The 21,824-nt window shown below is 44.1% G+C and overlaps 1 protein-coding gene across 1 annotated transcript in view; it reads left to right on the top strand.

Annotated features, from left to right (window-relative positions):
• Positions 1 to 3,374: 3,374 nt before the first annotated feature.
• Positions 3,375 to 21,824, top strand: part of NFKBIZ (NFKB inhibitor zeta) — a 34,915-nt gene continuing 16,465 nt past the window's right edge. Inside the window, exon 1 of the mRNA XM_083498638.1 lies at positions 3,375 to 3,673. The gene's annotated coding sequence lies outside the window, so the exon portion shown is untranslated. The remainder of the gene's footprint in view (positions 3,674 to 21,824) is intronic.

Below are 21,824 nucleotides of genomic sequence, written 5' to 3'. Positions count from 1 at the left end.
ATGAATAGTCAATCACAACCATATTCAATCAAACCTTGTGCAAGCATGTGATGAATGCTCAATAAACAGAACACCTGGAGGAGCCCTTAACTGGTTTGGAACTGCCCAACTGGGCACATTGTGTTCTGCTCTCAGAATTTGATTCACAGTCCCCCAACACATATTCTTCCCAGTCACTGTATTGATCAATACTCAGTGGGTAGTCATTTTAGATCCTTCCTGGCTCATAAGAATGTAAGGAGATCCTGCTGGATCAGGCCAATGGCCCATCTAGTCCAGCATCCTGTTCTCACAGCGGCCAACCAGAAGCCGATGGAAAGCTCACAAGCAGGACATGCGCACAAGAGCCCTATCCTCTCCTGTGGTTTCTAGCAACTGGTATTCAGAAGCATTGATGCCTCTTACCATGGAGGCAGCCGTCATGGCAAATAGTCATTGATAGTCTTATCCTCCCTGAATTCGTCTAATCCCCCTTTAAAGCCATCCAAATTGGTGGCCATAGCAAACGCACTTATTTCAGGATCTGCCTTTAACATGTGTAATGTACTCTTGTAGTCTAATCCTTTCTGTATTTCCTTACTGAGCTCGAAGCTTACTCCCACAACAATGTGTGCAGGATTGTCTTGAACATTTTAATCCTGCGTAGAGCAAGGCATCCCTAAGGCAGCTGACTTCAGTGGACAGGCACACCTAGCTGCATAGGACTGGACTGCAAATGATGAAATGTATCTGCTCCTTGGAACAAGTAGCTTAAAGCGATTAAGGCCGGCGGTGTTGTGCGTCGACACAATCCGATGATGTAATTATATAGCATCTCTCGAGAGAACGGGAAGGCTTCACCCACTCAACGTTTCCTGGCTACGTGGAAAGTTTCAAAACGATCATCTTTGCGAAGGGGTAGCAGCAATCTTGGGCATCTTTCCGCTTACTCAGGCAGGAGAGGGCAGAGGTTCACACATGCTTGCTTCATGCCCACAGTATCTGCTGTAGGCAGTGCTGAGGCAGGAGGTGGAGGGAAGTCCCAGGGAAGAGGCTCCACAATGAATTCATGCATCTGCCTCTGGCACCTGGCGTTGGCGCTCATTCTGCAAAAACAGGCTCAGGAGATGTATTCAAGCCTGTGTAGATGCTAGTAGGCTGTAAAATTCTGTGGCTGCTGCTTACGTATGGTACACCCTAACGTAAGTGTGATTATGCACACGTATACCCCAGTTGCCATGGATATTTTATCCAGTAAGCTTTGAAGACCATGTTGCTGGAAATCTTCATACTTTTAACTCTAGCTTTAATGTAAACTGGTTGAAGATTTCGGCCACTGGCAAGTGCTTGGTTGAGTAAGTCTAATTCTAATACAATGATACCTTAGGTTAATAACTTAATTTGTTCCGGAGGTCCGTTCTTAACCTGAAACCGTTCTTAACCTGAGGTACCACTTTAGCTAATGGGGCCTCCCATGGCCGCTGCACGATTTCTGTTCTCATCCTGAAGCAAAGTTCTTAACCCAAGGTACTATTTCTGCGTTAGTGGAGTCTGTAACCTGAAGTGTCTGTAACCCGAGGTACCACTGTATGCCAATCCTTTCCCTACTGCTTAAACCCATCTTGAAACGACATATGATGGATAAGGTGAGATATAAATATACTTAATAAATAAAATTAAATGAGTGTATCCATTGCCCTAGCTCTCTAGCACACGCATCTGACATTTTCATCCATTCAAACCTACTGGCTCCAATCCAGCGCTCATGAATATCTTCCCAGAGGTACAGAACTGCTGATGGAAATGTAGGCAGACCTGGCCTCCCTGGGGCAGAACATCCTGCTTGGTAACTGCTCTGGAATCTAGAGATAGATTTGTGATATCCACCAACTCAAAATGAGTCAGATCCCCTAAGCCATGCAGGTGCCTTCAACGGCTGAACTTTTAAGAAAGGGCTCGTGTTTCTTGCGCTGTTTATCTGAGCCCTGTGACGTGAAAGGCCTTTATGGTTGCCCGCATGTCACTGTCCGGTTGAGAGAAGTGAGCAAAGCACCCCAGGACATCATTGCTGCTGTACTGAGATTGGGGATGACCGTCAGTCCTCAGTCAGCGGATGAGTAGGGCTGGGCCTGAGTCTTGCGGTACAGGAACTGGGCCCATTCACACCTGTCCCTCTTCCTGTTTTGGTAGTAACTTCATAGTGCATTGGTCTTTCCCACATGTCCTCATCCCCAGTCCTGGCTGGCTATCTGTCAGCTTCTGTACAAGGCTTCTCAGTGTTACGAACCCTTAAGGGAGAGAGGGGGACTGCTTAAATCAAAAGCCCAGTGGGTCGTAGAGATGTGCTGAATTTTATACAGAAGTGTAAAGGTACGAATGAGAGAGCACCATATATCGCAAGGTATTCCAAAGCAATACTTGACCACACTACACCTAGGTGGCTTTAGATCAGTGTTTCCCAACCTTGGTTCTCCAGCTGCTTTTGGACTACAGTTCTCATCATCCCTGACCACTGGTCTTGCTAGCTAGGGGTGATGGGAGTTGTAGTCCAAAAACAGCTGGAAACCCAAGGTTGGGAAACACTGCTTTAGATAGATAGATAGATAGATAGATAGATAGATAGAGGCAATTGCCCTGAAGAAAATGATCGCAACTTTATTTTATCCCCTGTTGGGCCAGGTTTTGTCACTGCCAAGGTCAGAGTTACCTGTACTTTATTTTAGTTTCAAAAATCAAACAGACTATTTATAGGATATTTACTCCTTGCTCTGGAAGCATATTCTCAAAACCAGTAAATGCACTCGCTTCCCTTGTTTTGATCACTCTGACCAGCCTATTGACCATGTTGACAACCTTGGCTGGAGAGGAGAGACTAAACATTCCTAAAGACACAGTGGATCCTTGCTGACACACACACACACACACACACACACACACACACACACACACACACACACACACACACGCCTGGCCTAGGAAAGTTACCATTCCCACAGAAAGCAAAAGTCCATCCAAAACGGAAAGCGAAAGGACTCCGGTTTTCATAAAGAACTTCGTGCAGGTCTCTAAAAACAAACAGATCTTTTGACTGCCCTTAACGAACGGTGTGCAGCGCTATTTGCATTGAGGACAACAACAAAAGCACCCCTGGAGCCTTGACTACTTAGTCCTCTCCGTCGTCAGGGCACCGGTCCGGGTTTTCCGGCAACTCAGCGGGGTGGGGAACGTCCCGGTGACCGGCTCGCCCAGCGAGGGAATTTCCTCCATGCCGAAAAAGTCCGAGCTGCAACTCTCGTCCCTCCACCCCGACTTCCTCTCTCACGTCACGACATTCCCCTTTCACCCCTCCCCCTTTTAACCATTGCAACACCAACCAGGCAACTCAGGACTGAATCACAGGCGATAATGATATCGGGGCGTGCGGGGGTGGGGTGGGGGTGGGGGTGGGGAGGAAAGAATCCCCGAAGACCTCGAGCTTCGTTGTGAAACTTTCCCTTTTGGCTGGAGAGGCAGCACGTGGCGGTAACGGGTTTGGGGCGGGGGGAGCTTCTGCCGGCAGAAATTTTAAGCCTCCGAGGGAAATGTTCGCTTTGCCATAGAGACGGAGCGCATAAGCAGCTGAGGACCCGTTAAGCAGCCGGGAAAACCACCTAGCTCGTTCCCTGAAACCTAGCTTCACTCCCGAGACATGAAGGTATATAAATATATATGTTTCCTTATCCTTTAAAAAGGCGAAACCGTGTGCTTTTCACACAAAAGCCATTTCTATTGGGGTGTGGGAGAGAGAGGAAGAGGCTTCCTTACAGGTGCATGGCAGACAGACTTGGCATGAAGGTTTTCACCAGCTGAATTTCTGTCTAAAACACTTTTATTGTCCTTTCCGGGTCGCCCAACCACTATCATAGTGTCCTTTCTCTTGGCAGATCAAGATGAGCAGGTGACAGCAAAGGTTGCAAAGTTTTTAGCTGGGGCAATCAGAATTAGATCCACTATTTGTCTATTGATTCAAAACCCTAAAATGTAATTTATATAATTGACTTTTTATTTCTATTCTTTGTATATCGTATTGTTGTTTTATTGCTATGGCCGATGGCTGATGCAAATAAAGATTCATTTGTTCGTTCGTTCTGTTAAAAACACAGAGGTTCTGTCAACAAACAAACAGCAAGCCTGGTTTAAGTTTGGGAAACTTATTTCATGTTGTTATTGTTATTCCTGTTGGACCAGATGGCCCTCGGGGTCCCTTCCAACTCTGCAATTCCATTATTCTTTTATTTGCACGTGGGAAATCTGAGGTTTGTGGGGCAGGGAGGGGAAAGGGGGTTTGTTGCCTCTCTGGTTATTGAAAGCCAACTTTTAAGGAAAACACACACACACAGATGTGGCTGGCTGCACATGCGCACCTGCTGGCTCCAAATAGAATTAGTTGTGCTTAACTGCCAGTAAAAATCATTAGATGAGTTGGTCCTGACTGACAAGTCATCTTGAACTGACAGGAACTTCAGTGTCAGTCAATGGAGCTGGATTAGGGTGTCTAAGTATGAATGGGAATGATGGACAGTTGAGATGGCAAGGTAGTGTGGACGAGCAGCTATTTCTGGCTTAGAGCAAACCCAACATGGAGTGTGGTACTTTTAAAGCAAACATGTTTATTGTGGCACAAGCTTTTGTATTCTAGAGTCCATATTATCAGATCAGACTCAGGAAGTGTTATCCTAAACTGGCAGGTGTGTGTGTTTGAAATAAATCTCTATCTGTAAATAAACACACACACACACACACAAGAAGTGAGGTCAGGAGGAAATGAATGCAACAAACAAGGCTCTGATAATCATGTGTAAAGCTTAAATGTACGTAAAATGTAAATGATTACAGTGACCACCCTAAATCTACATTGATAACACAAACATCCACGTAATAACCCACCAGCTAATTTACAGGGCTCAGAAGACACTTTCTGTATGAACTTGTTTGCTACCTTGGAGCCGCTGTTTCAGAGAATTCTGGGAACTGTTCTGCTGGCTCTTCAGGAAGCTGGTACCCTCCAGATGTTTTGTACTGCAGCTTCCATCAGGCTAGCAAAGGCTGTGCCGCACCATAACTCTACTAGCACCCCAGGATAGCAACAGGGGAGAAAAGCACATGGGCAAGCCCACCACTGGACCACTTAATGGGTTGAGGGCCCACTTCCATCTCTGGGTTCCTCTGAGGCATCCTTAATGGAGAGAGATACTGGAGCTTGGGGAAGTAGGTGCTATTTTCCTCCTGCATCCTAGTCCAGACAATGCTTAATGCTGAGAGGGTCCTGGAGAAAGATGACTTTGCTTCTGCTGACACCAACATAACCAACTTGCCATTCCTGTTTTGCTTGGAGAGAGACAAACCAGGAAGCTTGAGCTCATACTTGCTTCCCTGTAGTAAGAATCAGTATGGCATGGGGTGGAGTGGCAAAATCAGAGAGTTCTGGGTTTTGTTGCAGCTGCAGAGCTGGCCTCGGCACCATGGGGTGAGTTATAGAGCTGATAGAAATTTGGACAGAATATAGATAGAGCTGATAGAAATTTGGTGGCCTCAGTTGCCATCAGCAAGTTGACATGCTTTGCTGTCTCTCTAAAGAAAGGGTCTGTTTTTCTGTGTGCTTTCTTTTATATATGTCTTATGAATATGAATGAGAGAGTTACTCTATGTCTTTTGCTTTCAATTTCTTTTTTGCTTCTCCTTCTTTTACCAAACCAATAAACATATTCAGAACACGAAAAATCCTCTTTACTGTACAAAGGGAGACAGCAGGCTTCCATTGAAATCAACTTAATATGTCAGAAGTTTTGAGAAATATTAACAAAGTTAAAATTTTCCAGTTTTGAAAACTACTTTGTGTTTAACTTTAGTTATTCCAGAAGAAAATAATTAACTGTTTATGGGCTTTTGTATTACCATTCTGACCAGCACTATATTCAACAAAGGATTATTGAATGTTTGAACACAGGTAAAATGCATAGTTGATTTTATTCTCAGCTTTATATTACTTCAGCAGAAACGATGTGCTGCATTTCCTGCTGAGATTCATTTCATTCCTCTGATCCTAGATTTTAAACTGAGTATTCCCACTGCATTTTTGTGGGATTTAAAAAGAGCAGTGCATTAACTACAGTGTAGGTTTATCCAGGAACAAAGTCAAACAATGCAATCCTATACCTGCTTAGAAAAAAGCCCAACTGAGTTCAATGGGACTTACTCCCAGGTAAATGTATATAGGATTGCTACCTAACTTATTTTCTGCTGTTTGATGAGTTCAGTTCAGTTTTAAGAAATGAATTCAAGATAATAGTTCAGTTTCAAGAAATGAATTCCTGATTACATTTAATTCTCGAACTTCTTTGCCGCACGCTTTAGAATCAAGAAAAGTGAAAATCAGTATTGAAAATCATAATGTGCCTGCTTTATTTCATACACATTTTCTTGTCTTTAGCTACTTTTTTGAAATTGGATATATCATATGTCATGTCACCAGCTAGTCAATGCTTTGTTTGGAAAAATGGCCAGCTAAATGACTTTGGAAACCTTAGAAACTGAGGACACGTCAACAGTGTTTTTGTGTTGTTTTCCCCTCCATCATCTTGTACTGAGAGAAAGATTGCAGGGGAAAGGGCATATGTTATGTATGGTTTTGTTTTGTTTAATTTTTTACATTTATACCCAGTCTTTCTTCCAAAGAGCTCAAGGTTGTTGACATGGTGTCTCACTCCCCACCACACACCACTATACTGTACCACACTGGTTGTAGTAGGGAAGTAGGGAAAAAGTGAGTGATTATCTTATCCATTGTTTGTGTTTGTGTGGGTCCTTTGGTTGTACCAGCCCTATATTTGTGATTGACAATTGAGTTATTTGTTCCGCATGCTGGTTATGTCCTGCTTTTAGATTGTAACAGAATTGTGGTGTTGGTTGTGTTGCGCTATGTGGGGATGTGCCTGATATCAAGCATATTGTTATGAGGTTGTGGGGTTTTTTGGAAGGGGGTCAGACTCCCCTAAATCTCTGGATTCAGTAAAGCATTCGAATTTAAGCATACCTCTGAATTCTTGGTGTCAAAAATAACACAGACCAGCTTCTTCATGAGGTCATTACTTAGTAATGGCCAAGTTGCTGACCTAACCAATGGCAGGATGATGGGCCATTAAGCTAGATGGCTCTTGGAAGCAGCCCCTGCCTGAGCTCAGAGGGAGATAGTTGGCAGAGACAAGGAGAGTTTAGTTTTAGGATTGAAGTTTGCATGATGTGGGCTGGAGGAAAATTGTTTTGGTCTGTTAAACACAGCAGGATGGAGAACCGGGAGGGGTGGGGATGGTCACAACACAATGTGGGCTGACAGTTCGACTCCAACATTGCAGGACCCACATGGAGTGTAATGATAGGAAACCTCTCTATACCAGGCTCAGGTTATATATGTGTGAGTGTAAATAAACCCTATATCATAAAGATACCACAGTCTCCACTGTGCCTCATTTCCAAGGAAAGCATGAATCCTGGGTAAGTGCCTGGACCCCTGAAATCTTGCACGTTTGGAGATTTGGGTAGCATGTAACAATGCAATCCATGGACAGAATCATTTTCAAATGGAAACGAAGGGTTCCCATTAGTGGCTTAAAATGCAGCGAGGTGCCCCCCCCCCCTTCTGCGTTTCAGGTTGCATTTGCATGGAGTCATTTCGCATCAGAGAGGGGACAGGGATTTCTCCACCTGATACACAGGACATTTTTTGTTTCCCCACCTCTGCAACCCCACAAACTTCTACTCATTAAACTGTACTCTGTGCCTGTGTGATGGCTGCTGGGTATGTTCACTTTGCTGCTTCCACTGCATCCAAGTTTTCTAATCGGAGTGAACCTGGTTTGAGGGGGGAAATAGCAGTATTTGTCAAGAAACTGCAGGATCAGTATGGATTGTGGCTAACATTGTGTGAATGCGGCTTTAAGCATTAGCTGTAGGAGTGCACTGGATGTGGAGCCAGCAGATCATTTGAAAGCCACTCATTTAAATTTAGGGGCAGGCAACCCAGACAACTGCCTAGGGTGCTGAGCAGACGGGGTGCTTGTCATGGCCTATCCGCTCAATAGCTGAAACAATAATAGACAGTTCATAATCACTGTTATAAAGCTGGCAACACAAACCTGCACGGTCATGATTTCATTGCAACTCTTTTTTGTTTCAATCCATGAGAAATGTACATCTATGCCCATTAAAAAAACAACCTGTGTGAGTCATCTGTGATCAGATCCTTTCCTGCAAATTTTATTGTCAATGATAAATGTTGTCTACAAATGGTGCATCAAATTTATTAAACAGGCAACAAATGCATTGAAAGAAGGTATTCAGAAAGGCACACCAAATGTGTTTCTTTCCCCGGGTACCATTTAGTCTAGGACAGTGTTTCCCAACCGGTGTTCCGCGGCACACTAGTGTGCCGTGAGACGTTGGCTGGTGTGCCGTGGGAGGGAGGCGGGCGAATCGGGCGGTGAGAGGCGGCGGCGGCGAGGATCCACGTTGAGAAGGGGGCGGCTCCGCGGTGGTGGTGCCGAGGTTTCTCTCTCCATTCTCCCCTCACACACACACACAGGAAATAACACAGGATCAGCTGACAGGACCCAGCCAATGGGGCGGCGGCGGGGCAGCGCGTGCAAAAGGGAGGAGCGCGAGACAGCGGACGAGGAGGAGGCCGGCATGTCCGGGCAGCAGCAGCAACAACAGCAGCAGCAACTCCCGGCGACGGCTCCTCAAGCCCCGGGCAACCCTACTCCCTCACCGGCCTCGGCCGCCCTCCTGCTCCACCCGCCGCCGCCTCCCCCGCCGCCGCCGGCCACCTCGGCCCCGCCCCCTCCTCCGCCCGCTATCGCCGCCACCACCACAACAGCCGCCGCCTCAGCTGCCGCCGTCCCTCAGTCCCTCGCTTTGCTGCCTCCTCCCCCCCCACCCCCAAAGCTTGGAGGTTCCCCGGCAAGGGGGAGGGAAAAAAATTGAAAACTTTCACTTTCGTGCGCCCCTCCCGGCGTGACGCTGCGCGCTGACGTCACGGGGCTGTAATGGTGGTGTGCCGTGAGATTTTTTTCATCAAACAAGTGTGCCTTTTGCTCAAAAAAGGTTGGGAAACACTGGTCTAGGACTGGCCCAGTCTGTGGATGGAATGGCTTGGTTGCAGTAAACTTGCAAAAACCACAAATACTAGCTCATCAGGGTGCAAAGAACTTTTGCACATAAGCAGAATGAGGTGGTAGATGTGTCCTTTGGGTCTCGGTCTGAGCTGCAGATGACCTGGCAATCCTAAGGCATGAATGTTTTTCAGAAGAACTTGTTCAACACTCTTGATCTTGTCTGTGAAGAACTCCTGATTAGCCTCCTTGGAGTGTAGTTTAAACAGCCACTAGTTTAAACTTCACTGTGTAATCTGCATGGGGATATTATTACAATTGAATTACATGGTGTACTTAGGGAGATTTTCCTCCCACTGTCACCTTCCTTGCACTGAGAGGAGAAGAAAGAGGAGGAAGTTTTGTTTTTTATTATTGCATGTAAATGCGAGGTTTCATATCAGTGCAGGAGATGAATGAGCCGTGAGGTAATGATGTTACAGTGTATTGCACACAGACTAAAATAAACCCATAGGAAAACCTGGCATGGATTTTGAGAAGAGCTGGCATTTGACATGGCATGCCTGAGTAGTCTTGTCTATTACTGCCCAGGAGATTAAATCAATGTCTTTTCCTGTTTTGTTTTGTTTTGTTTTGTTTTTTTTTTGCTTCTAATGGACATATGTTAGTTCATGCACATTAGGCTCTTGAGTAATTCCATGCACATGAAATAATAAAAAGAAAAGTATTGATTTCTTGTTGAATAAAATGTTATTTTGAAGAGGATAAAATGGCCTGGCATTTTGATAGTTCTAAAAATGTGTGTCATGTGGACATGATAGCTCAAGATGGAGTTAAAAGATTTTAACTCAATTTGGTATGCAGGAGAAGGAAAAGCAACTTCATTTTTGGCAGAAAAGACACAGTGGGAAAAGGTGTGGTGGTGTTTATTAAGATAATTTTGGAGGAGGTTTTTCTTTTTTTTGGGGGGGGGGTAAATTTCTCAGAAACTAATGCTCTGATTGTCCCCATAGCTCAACGATGTGTCTCAAACACTTGGTAAGTTAGGGTCTTCCTCTGCATGCAAAGACAGGCTCCAGCAGATTGAGCAGACGAGACCAATTGTGGGTCCATTGGTCAAGAAGGCGGTTTCTGCATGTGCTATAGAGGTAAAGTGAGGGCAGATAGGGTTCTCTAACTTGGGAAAGTAGCCCATCTAAGAGAAGGAAAACTCTGATCCTAAACCTCTGCTGCCTTGTGGGCTATCTTCAGGAGAAGAAAAGGCTAAGGAGTAAATCCTACACAAATCTGGACGGTTAGATGGTGACTTGTTTGCCTCCTTCTGGCAATTCCTGCAGCCAAGCTGGTGCCAAACATATTGCTCTGCTTTCCTTTGGACCACATCAGGGAGTTGTAGAGACTTGTTGTCTGGGCAGCCCAGGACCTCCATAGACACCACCCAGGCTTGCACCCCCGGGAGGTCACTTTGGTGTTGCTAACACAGCTGTTTGACCTCACCCCGGGAGGCACACTCCATTGTCTCTTGAGACAGATGGATACCAATAATGCTCTGATTGAGATGAAATGTCATACGCAGTATGATGTGCCGTACAAAGCTCTGTAAAGATGAAATAAATCAGCTGTTCTGCTATGGCATTGTACTGTTTGCATCAAAATGCTGTAATTGACAATGAAACTTCCTGATTTCCCAAAACGAAAAAGAGAAACAAAGATCCAGTCATTGTATTGTTTAGGGAAGTGTTGATGTTGCCATGGAGAAACTAGCTTTTTAACTGGGAAATTATTTTAATTTCTTAAACGATAAGCCTGGGGTATCATAAAAAGTTTTCCAAGCAAATATACAATATTTCAATACATTACAAAATCTCCATTATAAATGCAGTTTTATCAATAAATGCAGTTGTTTACAACAGAGACACTTGTGGCACCTAGAAGACTGATGACTAATGTTGTATGGCATACGTTTTTGTGGACTACAGTCCATTTCTACAGTTGCACGAACCCCTGATGTTGTGAGTGATATTAGGTCCTGTAACAGTGCTGCCAGAATAGACATGGAGACAGAATTGGCCTGCTCTTCCTGATGAGTAGCCATTTTAGTTTGGAGGGCCAAGGGGGCTTTCTGTAAATGTCTGCCAGTGCAATCCTATGTTTATTCAGAAGCAAGTCCCACTGAATCCTGGGAGACTTAGTCCTTAGTGCATATTGTTATGCTCACTCTCAACAACAAATTTCTGGGGTGCAGTACTCACCCAGGATTGTTTTTTAGGGGGAGGAGATCACTGGAGGCTTACAGTGTTGTATAATATTTGAGTTTATTTTCAAATATACATATTGAGTAGATTAAATATTCCAACGAACAGCCAAATCCACTGCCTCATATCAGATCTCTGGTGGAAGGTAGCCAGTATCCCAAAATGCTGCTGGCTTAAAGAGCCAGAAAAAAAAATCTGCTTTTTCTCTTAGTCTGTGTCACACTTGGAATCTGCAGAAAATTGGCCAGCTTTCCTCCTTGCCCTGATTAAAGGGAACAAGGATAAGTCATCTTCTTCAATTTTCTCTTAGCCTTCCTGGGCCATTTATCAGTCAACAGTCAGCTCCCATAGAAACAGACATCGCCTGTAATTTCCTGAACAAAAAATGTGCCTGACAACTTTCCCAGAACTTTTAAGGGAGTAGCCAGCAGTATCTTCTGCTCCATTAACTCTATTCTGTACAAACTTCCAATCTTACACCAATTCAATATATTTGTGTGACACACCTTGAGGTCAACTCAGAAGGCTGGTAGATGGCACAAAGATGGACCTGCCATTTTGTCTAGAACAGCACAGTAGGTCATTTTTTTGCCCATATTCCACAGTCCCTTTATGCCCCAGAGGATGTCTTCTTCCATGCAGGTTAGATACCAGAACTCAAAGTTGAAGCTATGTCATCAAGCCTAGACATTAGAGACTCACCATGGTTATTTAATGGTGAGGGAAATTCATCATGTCCCTGCCCAAAGGTCTTCTGTGTTGGTGCTATTTCACATCATGCAGGATAGAAAGTGGCACTGAAAAAAGCCCCAGAGCCAAGACATGGTTGCAATGAAACACTGCTATCATGACAGAACAGTCCCTTCACAATCACTGCCCCCCCCCCGTGACACTTGTGCAAAATCACGGCCAGCTTTATGATGGCCTAATGCCATATGCCTCTGAATACCATAAGAAGAGCCTGATGGATTAGGCTAAAGCCATCTGTTCCCACAGTAGCCAGCCACATGTCTATGGGAAGCCCACAAGCCGTATTTAAGTCCAGCAGCACTCACCCCTCTTGCACCGGTATTTGGAGACAAACTCCCTCAGTACTGGAGGTAATTCACAGCCATCATGGCTAGTAGCCATAGACAGACTTATACTCCATGAATCTCTAAACTGTTTAAAAACCATTTAGGTTTGTGGCTTATAATTTCCTGGGTTCCTTTTTAAAAAAATTGGTTTTACATTAGCCCCTTTCTAATTCTTAGGCATGGAGGACAACTGTAGGGATAAGTTCCATATCAGTCATTTCACATTAGAACACTTGGGTAGATGCCATGTAGACCCGGTAATGTTAGTTTATCATTGGAAGCACATTGCACATAGGTGAATGCCCTCAAAGCCTCTCCATTCTTTTCCCAGACATGCTATGAATCATGTGGGTGTTGATTTGTTGCTTATCATTTACTGATTTGATTCTCCTTCCTAGATGGAAGCCTGCTGTTGGCATGAATCTGTTCCGGTTGTTGCAACAGTTTTGGCTGCCCTAGACAGGTGGCTTGAGGCAGATGTGACCATTAACATGTATTACAGTGTTTGCTAGGGCAACTGGTGGCTTCCCTCAAACTGAATTGGAATTCATTTTAAAAGCTGATCTTCTTCTTCTTCTTCTTCTTCTTCTTCTTCTTCTTCTTCTTCTTCTTCTTCTTCTTCTTCCTCCTCCTCTTCCTCTTCCTCTTCCTCTTCCTCTTCCTCTTCTATAGCAATGGATTTGATGTGGGGTTACTTACTTGCTCCTACAGTAGGGATGAACTGAGGAGATATGCTAGGTCTCCTTGGGGCCTCTTGCTTGCAACTGTTGCTGTGCTCTTCCCTTAGAAAACATCCTTAAACTGTCCTCTAGAAATGCTACCTACAAAACTGCAGTTTTATATATGGCGCCATCCTTGTAAAATCAAGCTGTACAGAAAAAGGATCACCATCATATTCATATTTCAAACTTCCACAGAGTAGTAGTATTGATGACGACAAAAATCCCAAAAAGCATCTCAGGACACTTTAAAGTCTAATAGTTTTATCGCCAACACACCCGAGAAGACTTGAGACAATAAAGATGAGTAACAGGTTATATTTATTAAAATACAACAACGAAAGAATCTCCCAATCAGGACAATTAAACCAAATTAACCAAAACTGATGAGGTCTGGGTGGTTAGGTGGACTGATGGGATGATTTCAACTATCCCCTCACCTAAGCCAACTGCCAGCCACACATGAGATTATGCAGCAAGGATGGAAGAAACTCCTTCCTCTTCAATGTGTGCTGTTTGGGTATATGAACCTGACATGTACATTGTGGTTCCATTGGCCAATATTAACCTCAATGAGAAGAGGGGAGAGTGTGGTGTGGAGTGGGCTTAAATAGCCTGTTCTCCCTGATAGGGCAAATTGCCCCCATATTGTTGCCCATGTTGCCCCTGGGTCCCATCTATTCTCTTCTTGCATTGCGTTTTGTAGCTCCATGAGAACTTGTGACAGAACAAAAATTAGTATTTGATGTGCAACAAATGACTTTTTGTACTTCATACTGGCAATCTCACTAGCCAATGGATGCTAATTCCAATAAAAAAACTATCCTCACTTTTTTGGAAGAGAGATGAAAAGAGCACTAGGCCCTATAACAGTTATAGAAGGTTCTATCCTGTCTCCCATGTTATTTGATATCTACATGAAACCACTGGGAGGTGTCATCTGGTAATTCGAAGTGTGGCATCACCAGTATGTGTATTATGCTCAACTCTCTTGCTCCACACTGTCCGATTCAGGAGAGCCTGTGCAAGTGCTCAGCTGCTGTCTGGAGGCAGTGATTGGCAGGATCAAGGTAATTAAACAGAAGCTGAATCCTAATAAAGGTAGCAGCTTTGTGGGTTAGTGATTCCCAGGTCTTAGAATTAGATATATGGCATATTAATAACAGGGAGGCAGTTTCCCTTGGAGAACAGGTGCATAGTCTAGGAGTACTCCTAGATTTCAAATTGCCACAGGAAGTGCATGTGGCCTCAGTGGCAAGAAGTCTATATCCAGCTGCTGGTGGTTCATCTGCTAAAACCAGTCTTGGACTGGGATAACTTGGTTGCAGTAGAAGAAGAAGAAGAAGAAGAAGAGTTTGGATTTGATATCCTGCCTTTCACTCCCCTTCAGGAGTCTCAAAGCGGCTAACATTCTCCTTTCTCTTCCTCCCCCACAACAAACACTCTGTGAGGTGAGTGGGGCTGAGAGACTTCAAAGAAGTGTGACTAGCCCAAGGTCACCCAGCAGCTGCATGTGGAGGAGCGGAGACGCGAACCCGGTTCCCCAGATTACGAGACTACTGCTCTTAACCACTACACCACACTGGCTCTCAGTAGTGTATGCTCTGATAACTTCCTGATTGGATTATTGCAATTCACTCTATGGGGAACTTTCTTTGAATACTGTCTGGAAGCGGCAGCAGTACAGAATGCTGCTGCCCAATTTCTGAATAGGTCATCTAAATGGAACGCCCAGAACACCAGTCCTGAACGCAATGCACTGGCTGCCAGCGAGCTACCAGGCCCAATTCAAGATACTGGTACTGATATACAAGGCTGCAAATGGCTCAGGAGGACCCAATTACCTGAAGGAGTGCCTTCCCCAGTACCAATCAACTTGGATTTTAAGAAGTGTAGTTGACACCCGGTCAACACAGCATGGGAGCTGCTATACAAGGCAAGGCCTTCATAATGGTGGCACCCTGACTTTGGAAATCCCTCCCTGTTGAGATCACGGACACATTCCTCCACATTATTTTCACTCATGCAACACCTTAAGATTCATTTGTTCCAGCAAGCCTTTTGATCATAAAGGGAGAGTCAACATGCATAATTTAAAGTTGGCTCTTATATTTTACCTTATACTGTATGGTGCTTTGTGCTGCGGTTTCATTTGAGTGTGTGAATTTTTCATGTTAGCTGCCTTAAGTTCTCAAAGGAGGAAAGGCAAAGAACGGAAACAACAAAATCAACAACATCACTTTTATTATTAGTTGGCACTGAGGCCATTCTCTAGTGATAAGGATAGGGCAGCTGGTTTTGTGTAAATTAACCTGGACATCTACAGTGTTACTTTATTCCTGTTCGTGGAGCAAGGGAGAGCGGATTGACATCAGTGGCAATCACTTTGGTACAGCAAATATTTGTGTAGATAATGCAATGTTTGCTAATTATAAACTGTCTACTTTGTGAATGTTCTTGCAACTAGCTTCCTGTATGGTGTCAATAAAAGAGTCTTATCAGTTAATTTATTTAGCTGTTTTTCTGTTAGTTCAGTGATAGTCATCTTCAAATATCTAAAGGGCTGTCACATGGAAGATGGAGCAAGTCTGTTTTCTCCTGCTTCAAAGGCTAGGACCCGAACCAATGGCTTCCAACCAAGCCAAAGAAACCAAGGGGCATTCTGACTAAACATCTGGAAGAACTTTCTGACACTAAGAGCTTTTCAACAGCTTTTCACCATACAGGAAGCTAGTTGCAAGAACATTGTGTGTTCAGATCCTTCCTGCTTGTTCCGGTTTCCCCAGTGTAAATGGAGCTGAGACTTCTTTAGAAGGCGATGGATTCTTCTTCATTGGAATTTTTAAAGTAGAGGTTGGATGACCACCTGTCATGGATGCTTCAGTTGAAATTATTGCATTTCAGAGGGTTGGACTAGATGGCCCTTGGGGTCTCTTCCAAATCAACAGTTCTTTGATTCTATGACAACCTTCATTGAGGAGAGGAAATGCAGCACATGCTGTGCAAAGGGGCAGGCTGAGTAAAGTTAACTTTTATCCTTCTGCTGTGCCTCTTTGACACCAAAGTTGCAATCCTATGCAGCTACTTATGTTGCAGCTAGATGTGATGTTAGTCCTCTAGATGCAGTTTGTTGTTGTTGTTTAGTCGTTTAGTCGTTTAGTTGTGTCCGACTCTTCGTGACCCCATGGACCAGAGCACGCCAGGCACTCCTGTCTTCCACTGCCTCCTGCAGTTTGATCAAACTCATGCTGGTAGCTTCGAGAACACTGTCCAACCATCTCGTCATCTGTCGTCCCCTTCTCCTTGTGCCCTCCATCTTTCTCAACATCAGGGTCTTTTCCAGGGAGTCTTCTCTTCTCATGAGGTGGCCAAAGTATTGGAGCCTCAGCTTCACAATCTGTCCTTCCAGCGAGCACTCAGGGCTGATTTCCTAAAGAATGGAGAGGTTTGATCTTCTTGCAGTCCATGGGACTCTCAAGAGTCTCCTCCAGCACCATAATTCAAAAGCATCAATTCTTCGGCAATCAGCCTTCTTTATGGTCCAGCTCTCACTTCCATACATCACTACTGGGAAAACCATAGCTTTAACTATATGGATCTTTGTTAATGTACATATATTTTTGGGAGTCGTATGAGCAACAATCTGAACTATCTCCATAGTGAGTGGTGAGGAGAGGCAGTTGTTCCTCTATTTTTCTCTCTGCCAGGTTCTTGAGGAAAACCCCCCTCTTCAAGGCTATCTGCATTTCAAATGAAGCCTCCATTGGCACCAATGGGAGCTTCCCTTGAAATGAAAATAATAACTTCAAAGGGGTGATTTTGCTGGGAACCCGACAAAGAGAGAAATAGTTGAACTTTGCCTCTCCACCCACATTCTTGGGGATCCTGCCATATCAGCATCTTCTTCTTCATCACCATCCATTCTATGTACATGACCAAGTCAGCGTAATAATCGCTGGAGACATGCTGGGAATGTGGGCTTGGACGATCACATCTTTGAGAGTGTCTTGATGCAGGACATATGGAAGGCATTGAGGTGTTGTTCCTGGCAGGTGTAAGTTGCCTCTGTCTCACTTCCACAAAGCAGCATGCTCAGCACGCAAGCTGAGCATCCTATCTTGTTGAGCAGGGTGAAGAGTCTATTTCTGCTGACGAGTTCAAGGTCTATGAAGGGGCATTTCTGCTCTCGACATTCCTTCTGCAGCAGGCACAGAGAGAAAATCCTGTTGACACCTGAGCTATAAACAGTCCCTATAGAAACACAAGTTTGTAGTTTTCTGGACTGAACATTATCCTTGGCTGTTCAGCTAATGGCTGTTATCCAATGCATCTTTGCCCAAATTAGACTTATGTGCCAGTTACACCCATTCCTGAAAACTGCAGATTTGGCTGTGATGACACGTTCTAGTTACATCCTGCCTGGATGTAACCACACACAATTGTTTTATTAAATAAAAACAAATCAGATCAGGCTGCTCAGCTGCTTCTGCGTGGACACTTTTCTAAGAACCTAAACCCTAGGGTCCACACAGCATTGCTGTTTCACAGTTACTGGTCCCTTCCCCATTTACATACCAAACAATGGTTTAGCATGAACAGCATCACCTGCACAACTGTCTCAAGGTCTCTTTCTCTTCTGTGCTCTCCCACACACCTGGTCGAGCACTAAAGTGTACAGTGGTGAGCATGGGAACCTCCTATGCTGTTCTGCTAATGAAATTGAAAAGGTACCATTTTTTATTGGACAAATGTGTATTGCAAGCATGGTCATTTTTGTGATGCTCCCATTTCAGTAAGACTTAAAATTTGCAGGCAAATGTCCTTTTAAGTTATGGCCTTGATTAATCATTAATCATTTCCACAAACAACTGTCACCTTTGATTCCTTGCTGCGTTATGTACGGTGATCTATTAATGCCAGGTTTTTCCGCTCTGGGAATTTTCTCCTGGCCTTAGAGAATCTATAAAATGTTGATGGTCAAAAAATGTTTAATTGGCACTTTTAAAAGTTATTTTGTAATACAAGAAATGAATGGTTAACTTGAGAGGCACAGCTATAGTGGTTTTAAGTTTCACTTTCTCTTGTGCAGATGATTTCTTTTCTTTACCAGTTTTTGTGGATACAGTGGTGCCTCACAAGACAAAAAGAATCCGTTCTGTGATTCTCTTCGTCTAGCGTTTTTTCCCCTCTTGTTAAGCAAGCCCATTGAAGGATTAGCGGCTTAGCGCTATTAGCGGCTTTTAGCGGCTTATCTGCTGATCGGATCAGCTGATAAGCAGCTTAGCGGCTTAGAAAAAGGGGGGAGGAAAAAAAAACCCGCAGGAACTCGCAAGACATTTTCATCTTGCGAAGCAAGCCCATAGGAGATTCGTTTTGCGAAGCACCTCCAAAACAGAAAACTCTTTCGTCTAGCGAGTTTTCCGTCTTGCGAGGCATTTGTCTTGTGGGGCACCACTGTATCTGCTTGTATAAGGTGGTTTTGTGCTTTGTATGCATACAGGGCTGGGCACCCGGCTTTCATCCATTGCAACCCCCTGATGGTTGGGAGACCCTCCAAAACAGTATGCGCAGAAGGCTGTAGCAGGGGCTAGGATTGGTAAAAATTGGATCCTCCACCTTGCACAAGTGCAAGTACTTTCTGCTTCCAAAGCCACCACTGGATAAAACCTTAAATTACTCTTCCATTAAGAAGAGCCCTGCTGGTTCACACCAAATCCTCATCTACTCCAGCATCCTGTTTTCAGAGTGGCTAACCAGATGTTTATGGGTTCCTGATAAAGCAGGGCATGAAAGCAACAATACTCTCCCCATTCATGCTAATGGGCTGCATTTGTCATATGAGCAGCATAGTTACCACACTTTCATAGGACCCACAGGCACATAACTTTGCACAATATGACAGCCTTTGTTTTTTAGGTCTCAGTTGGTCATAGTTATTCCTTTTTAAACAAGAATGATTAGGGACTGCTGTATGTTTTTTGCCAGCCACATTTATAGCTAGTGAAATGTGCAAAAAGCTCCAAGGACTGATGTGAACAAAAATCTGTTTATATTGTTTTCCTTTCTTGAAGAAGTTTTGTGTGACATAAACATCATACCTCTGCCCTATTTGGCAGGTTGGGCCTGAGAGACAGGGACTGGTCTGTTGTCATCTGGGAACTTCCTTGCTAAGGATGGATTTAAAGCCAGCAGTTCTCCCTGGGCAAAGCCCCACTGCTCTATCCACTACAGCACTTTGGCTTAATGTGTGGCTTTAATTAATTCCTCTTTGGCAAACCAGCATACAGAGCTGGACTGATTATCAGCTAAGGTCTCACTAGGCATTATGTTAATGCCTTAAGAGGGGTGTGTGGGTAGTGCTCCCTCTTCATCACCATTTAAGCCACCCAATTCATGGCGGGGGACCTACTGATGTGGGGGGGGGGGCAGGCTCCTGTACTCACAGAGGCTCCCTGCACATGAGAACCACATCAGGGTTTTAAAATCAGAATCTGGGGGTGAGTGGAATAGCTATACTACTGTGCTTGTCCCTGTGGCTCCTCTCACATGATGACATGCTATTTGGCTACCTGAAGAAGGCTTTGATTAAAAAACAACAGCAACAACCCTCGCCAAAGAGACCCCCACCACCACCTCATAACCAGCACATGCAATGCTGTTTGGATATTTGCAGGACACTCAATGAAATAATATCACTCAGTTCCTTTAGATAACAATGTCTGGTATTTATACAGAACTTTTTCTAGAAGCTACATGTGTTTCATATATATTATCTGAGTATTCCTCACAGCAACCTTGCTATAGTGGCCAGGATTATTAACTCATGTCCATAGTACAGATGGCAGAGGTAAAGGTAAAGGTAAAGGTAAGGTAAAGGACTCCTGGATGGTTAAGTCCAGTCAAAGGTGACTATGGGGTTGCAGCGCTTATCTCGCTTTCAGGCCAAGGGAGCCGGCGTTTGTCCAGACAGCTTTCCAGGTCATGTGGCCAGCATGACTAAACCGCTTCTGGCACAATATAACACCATGACAGAAGCCTCGTTTAACTTCCTGCCACAGCGGTACCTATTTATCTACTTGTGCTGGTGTGCTTTCAAACTGCTAGGTTGGCAGGAGCTGGGACAGAGCAGCGGGAGCTCACCCCAGATTCGAACTGCCGACCTTCTGATCGGCAAGCCCAAGAAGCTCAGTGGTTTAGACCACAGCGCCACCCGTTTACCTTGATGGCAAAATGAAGTGTTAAGGCTGGGAAACTGGTCTTTGGCTAGGCACCAATGAATGAGTACATGCTGTGATTTCAACTGGGGACTTCCAGCTCATGCTTCAACTACTACAGTTCCATTCCTCTGAATGACTCAGTGGGAATAACTACATGTTACATAGGGATGGGAAAAACAGCAAAATTCCAGTTTATGATTATATCCATAACTAAATTTTTGTAATTAACCACACAAGCATTCACACACAGCAGGAATATATTTGCTTATGTGCCATCCACAATGAAATAAAGCCAGTATTTGAGAATCTAGTACATAACAACTTATTTGGTGCTAGCGGTGGCATTAGGAGAAAGACAGGAAAAAATCCCGGAGAGCTTTAAAATTTAGATGGTAGCTGAGATTTCTGGTAAAATAATCAGATAAAACAATCCTATTAGAGATCTGATGAAACACTATAGGGCCATATTATTTTGGCAAACCACTTGGAGATGGGTCTCCACCTTTTCAATCTAAGGTTGAGTCACTTACTCTGAATTGCCCAGCCCTGTAATCCCTCCCACTCATCTCACATCATGTTAAGAACCTGATTTAAAAAATTCAGAAGTGCTTTGGAAACCTGTACAGCCAGCCCACCTTCTATAAGCCAGCTGGTCAGAGGTAGGAGGAAGCTGAAAACCCAAAGTGGACCTTGCAAGAAGAGAGCTTTAAACCTCTCTGGCTTTCCTCCAGGCAAGTGCTGTGTGCTATTTCTGGGAGTGGTGGGGAAGTCAGACCCCCCCCCCATCCACTGTGTAGTGTCAGAACATCATGCAATGGGACAAGAGGGGAGACTGTTCTGTCTGGCAAGCTTGCACTGACAGAACAATCAAATTACCAAGACACTGCATTCCACGATCCACATTTATGTATACCTCAAAGTTAATGAGATTTAAAAGTTCTTTTAACTCTACCTTGGAAATCACAGAACTTTAATATTCCTATCTTTGGCTGGACTATGCTGTCTGTGTGTCTGCATGACCGAATCACCAGTACTATTTAATTAAGCTGGTGTTCCTTGTCAAACTGGGACAGCTGGAGGATTTCCTTCAGAAAGTTGTCATTTAGCTTGAAAAAAATTCTATATAGAGGCCCATAGATCTGGAATGTCAATGACAATACAATACCTAAAGTTTTGGTGTGTGTGTGGGATTCTCTGTTTAGTGCCATCAGTTTCAAAGCTCAAAAAGTTGTGCAATTAACTGACAAATCATGATGCAGATTAAAACCTTTAGAGCATGACTGTTTAGTTTCCTCACACTTGGAAAACACTTTCACTTTTAAAAACTCCTCCATTTTGTGTTTCAAGTTTATGAATTTATGGAATGAAAGGAAAACAGAAAAAGAGCATTCTATTTGACACAGTAAGCTATGTGAACAGATACTATGTGTAA

This window comes from Podarcis liolepis, assembly GCF_965112155.1.
Source record: "Podarcis liolepis genome assembly, chromosome: 4".
In the NCBI taxonomy this organism is placed as follows: Eukaryota; Metazoa; Chordata; class Lepidosauria; order Squamata; family Lacertidae; genus Podarcis; species Podarcis liolepis.
Note: the sequence above shows the minus strand (reverse complement) of the source record. Positions and strands in the feature narration are given on the sequence as shown.